The sequence below is a fragment of the Triticum urartu genome, chromosome 3A (assembly GCF_056163025.1).
Source record: "Triticum urartu cultivar PI428250 chromosome 3A, HENAU_Tu73, whole genome shotgun sequence".
Lineage (NCBI taxonomy): Eukaryota > Viridiplantae > Streptophyta > Magnoliopsida > Poales > Poaceae > Triticum > Triticum urartu.
The window spans coordinates 694,848,498-694,853,516 of record NC_141875.1 but is presented as its reverse complement, the minus strand read 5'-3'; the positions used below and the strand labels follow the sequence as shown (position 1 = coordinate 694,853,516).

The 5,019-nt window shown below is 41.2% G+C and overlaps 1 non-coding gene across 1 annotated transcript; it reads left to right on the top strand.

Annotated features, from left to right (window-relative positions):
• The first annotated feature begins 1,643 nt into the window (after positions 1–1,643).
• LOC125549775 (U1 spliceosomal RNA) lies at positions 1,644–1,801 on the top strand. Its single transcript, XR_007301496.1, has one exon. It is a non-coding gene; the product is annotated as a U1 spliceosomal RNA (small nuclear RNA).
• Positions 1,802–5,019: the final 3,218 nt, after the last annotated feature.

Genomic DNA, 5,019 nt, shown 5'->3' with positions numbered 1-5,019 from the left:
AATACACTTGACGTACAAGAAGTTTGTTTCTCGGAAAGAAGTGTGTATAAAACATGGCTCTCAAAAAAGCAAACTAACATTTACCAAGAGAAGAATGGGCTTTAAAGCAAAGTAAACATTTTTATTAACACGAGCGACTCCCTGTCCACCTTCTTTAAGAAGTAATGACATATCGATCGCACAGAGAAAATGGAATAACACACCTAACACTGTTAACCTTTTACATTGTATTCAAAATGCATAATGGTCAAGCCTCAAAGTGAATTAAATAAAACCAAAAGCTATGTAAAAACCAGAGTAGGTGCAACCTATGACTAGTTTGTGTGACCCTATCAAATTTAAATCCTCCTCTCTACGATAATCACCAAGTCAGGCATCCAATGACACATATCAAGCTTCACCTCAAGAACACGTAGGTCATGTCATCCTTGGCGTCTGTTTCTCGTGGCCGCTCGTCGTCGTTGGCCCCATTCGGCACGCACAATATTCTGATGCTCTTGTCGAGGCCGTTGATGCACACCATATAGCCATTGCTGGCCCTAAATAGGGATGTCTGGGTGCATTTCATGGGGCCCTCTTGGCCCCCAATGGCGCCGACCTTGGCGAGGCCGTCGCACGGCTGACGGCACCACAGGCCGATGGTCTTGTTGATGGAGCTGGTGCATACTAGATCGCCGGCCTTGCACATGCACGGTACGCCCATGGCATGCGCCTTCACTTCGTGCGGGAGCCTCCACCACGCGATGTGCCGGTCCCACGCAAGGACGTGCCCGTCTGAGTTGCCCGAATTAAACATTGTTCTTCTACCGGCTTATGATATATAAGGAGAATTTGTGTTAGGTGATGCATTATGCCAGGTAGTATTGAATGATTGATCCTCGTTTTTGTGACTTCTCAATATTCATAAAGGGTATGTTAGGTAATTGGGAGTTATGTTCACGTTGTTACGATTGGTGTGAGTTGTATTAACAAAAAAAACTTATACAAGAAGTGTACGAAAGGTATTCATACGTATTTTGGGGATCTCCTTCCTATGATCCAAATCATTCCGTACCCCAAATTTGCTAGTCATGAGACCCTTCCATTCAAAGGACTATACCTTAGATCTTATGCTAAGTATGTGTCCGCGCACTAATTCCGATAGTCGGTGATTTTTCTTTTAGAAGCACATAACATGTTGTATTTGCAACAACGGCCTCGAGATCGATGACACAGCTTGATCGGATCGAAGACACAAGCAGACACAAAGGGTGGCGATTGATCAAGTTGAGCAGCAATAGTTAACGAGCAGCCAATTAAATCGACGCCTCCGGCCGGCTAGCTCTTGAGTTCAGAAATCGTGAAATAGGTGTGCCTCCTACCCCTAGGACGTCGTCGTGAAGGAGACTGCTTTTTTCTTCTTGTTTTTGGAGATCGTGCAAGTGGTTGGCTCTTTGTTAATGGGCTAGACGCAACTGGGCCTTGAATGCTTCGGCCTTTTGTGAGACCGATGGGTGACAAAATATTGGCTAGCCAGTGTGTGTGTTGGTAGCCAGACGATGCTACCAGGGTAATTACATTTGATTTAGTCCCACACAGAAAGATTAACAAGAATGGCACAGTAAATACAAGTATATAACTAGAGGGTAGCTCGACCTTTGAACATAATTACCTGGACGGGGTCTATGTGCGATCAAGAAGGCTCATGGCCTATATCAATGGTTCACATTGCACATAGTGAATGTGTTGATCTACCATCTCCCTTGGGAGAGTGGACATCAAAATTTGTGTTAGAGGGGGTACGCGTTCGCGCGGCCGCTGCCAAGTTATAAATCTGAACCTTGTGTTGTTTTAACTTTAGAAATATTAGAAAAACTTGATGGATATCTTTTTGCTTTCAAGACAATACCTACTATATTTAGTTTTACTGATGACAGTAAAGGAGAACAAATGTCGTCTATTAAAATATGCTGCAAGATTCGGCTTGATGCTTGTGCTCCAAAAATCTGACATGTGTGCATGGGTAATAGCCGCTGGATTAGTAGTTTTCATCCATGAAAAGCAGCAATTTTAGTGAGAGAATGAAAACGCACGTGGCCAAATGTATGAAAATGTCAGCCTGTTTGGTTCCCTGAAGTACATGAAACAATTGGATAGATCAGCAATTGTCGCGCCAGAAATTTACACCGAAAGATTCTACGCAGCCACCAGCAAAGATTCAGCATGTTTCATTCATGAGTCCAGAACAAGGCGCCGTTTCATGAACCAAAAGTGGCCAGCGTTGGCTGATTAACCACGAGCGAATTGTTGTAAGTTGGCCCCTGGAAATTTCATCTGAGGACGGTGACACATTAATGGATCTACGGTAAAATGTTCAACTCAACTGATGCATTAATAGTCTCTCAGTATTAGCATAGTTGACTGCCTACTTGCAGAACCACAACATTAGTCATCAGTAGTGCTATAACTTAGGTAATCACCCTGGCTTAACAAGGAAGGCTTCAAGCCTGAATCATTTTGTGGCCATCATAGATTTTCACCGAATGTTCTGTAAAGATTTCAGTTAAACGAGACATCAGAGGCCGCCACTCAAACAATCTAGACATCCAGCAGATAGTGCTACAACCAAGAAGAGTTTAGCTCGGAAATTGTAATGAGGGGTAGTAGAGACATGTAAAAGACTCATTTATAAGTTCCACATCATCTGAAGCACAACTCGATTGCGTGAATTATTATGCTTGTTCACAGGGCTGCAGTGCGTGTCAGAGGTACTGCGCCCAGCTTCGGCAATTTTGGCCGAATCATACAAGGAAAATATTTAAGCCGAACTTTGGTGACATGACCCCAGGAAAATATTTTGGCGCGTCAGAGGTACATGCAACACTTTGACTAATTAATTTTGGCCGAATGATACAAGGAAAATATTTTTCTGTGATCCTCGTCGCCATGATTCGTTGTTGTGTCATAACTCAACCCTTTTCTCATGATCGATGATATTGGAACCATTCATTAATTAGTCATGACCGATGGTACTAGACATTTTCTTACCTTGATTGACGAGGCTAGGACATCATCAACTTTTTCGTGACCGATAAGGCCGAATATTATTCACGCATTCAGAATTTCTGATTGACGAGGCTAAACATCCACTATTTACGATTGACAGGACCCAACATTTACCTTCAGCCTATTCAATGAATTTCGTGACTAACAACACTTGGTTATGTCACAATGGCCACTTTTGCCACCTACCCTTTTGGCGAACATTTCAAGTTTCAAGACGACGAGTATCAACACAGCTAAATCAAGATGTTTTGCAGGATTAACAAGCAGATGTTATTAATTGGGTTGTTTTGCGAGGCCATGGTAACCTGCAACTACATAGTCACCGAGTCAAGTCAGATTTCAATGATGGCACAATATATTGTAATCATGTGGGAAAGTTGTACTTCGTAATACTATAATTATAAAACAAAATTTCCCATATGTGTGGTTGCCCTTTTTATTTCATCTATATAAAAATGTATAATGGCATGTCCATCATTTTATTTATCATTACACCATTAGCAGAACCCCTTCATGTTAGCAAAACAGGAAGCATAAACATTTTATTTTTGCTACGCTGACATTGTAATCCCTAGGTTCCGGTGGTTTTACATGGGAGCGCACCAATCATACCTTGTTCCATGTTGAATTCTTCGTGGTCTCTAGGACAACGGTTGCCACAATGTCACTGGTGTTTGTGCCGCATCCGCATCGTGTCTGGAAGAATGCTACTATGCTATGTACCCGCCAACATCATGTGTTCCTCGGTTTGGACATGAATGGTGTCTCCAACACCCAACTGGTCATTCTGAACAAGGTTGAGGAGAACCACATTGCTCATGGAATATTAACATGATGCGAAAGAGTAAATTCCGATGCCCTCCAAACTTAAGCAACAAATCTAGATGTGGTGCAATCTCCACTGATTCAAAGTACGAATAGTGTGTATTCATAATCTCTAGAGAAATGAGAACATGTAGACTTTGCGGTTTGTAACATACATATGCATGTATAGTTTGGGCTTTGAGAGTGTGTGGTCAGTGGTCATGTCACTGCGTGCCTTTTTATATGCTTGTGTGTCCATGTGTTTCTTTTAATTTTAGCCCATGTACCCATTCATAGTCAACTAGCAGTAGCTTCATATGTTCAAAAAAAGCAGTAGCTTCATTGTGTACTGTTAGGCGAGTATTTCTTTTATAATACATTAACATACAAGGTGCACGAGAATATTGTATTTTCCAAAGGATAAATTGTACTAAGGACAACTCATGATTTTATTTTAGGAAAATAAACAACCTTTGTTTCTAGATGGATGTGCACACAAACTTTAGAAGATGGATTTGTTTCAGAAGAAGCAAAAGGCATATCGATTGGTAAAAGAGATAAATAACATAACAAGGCAGCAACCACCGACACTCACATACATGCACACACACTCACTCCTATGAACACATGTACGCATTCCCTACACTTATGAGCATCTTCGAGAGACTGAGTCGACTGCTCTTGAGATTGGCGAAGTCGCCATTGATGGCTTGAGTTGACGGGCACGCCATACTGCTGAAAGAATAGCAGAAGAACCTGAAATAAATCTGGAAAATATGCAAGCACACATGTCAAGTCTAGAACTTGAACCCGGATGGGCTGATTTCAACACAAGAAACTTAACCACCTAAGTATGTTTTGTTCGCAAAAAAACTATATGGTTATGCCTAAAAATAAATTTAAATAAAATCAAAACCTATATAGAAATAAAGGTATGTGTGACATACTTTACCGTTTACAACCATTTTGTAGCCAAAGTATGGCTAGTTTCAGTGATTCTTTGGATCCGAATTACTATACTCAAAACCAATCACGATGTCTGGTATCCAGTGGCGCCGGATAATCAAAACAAAAAAAAACAATCTCGAAGCCCTTTAATCTGGTAAAAACAAACTCAAGAATCTTCCTGTAGTAAAATGTACACACTTCCTGTTGACCATAAATTAATGG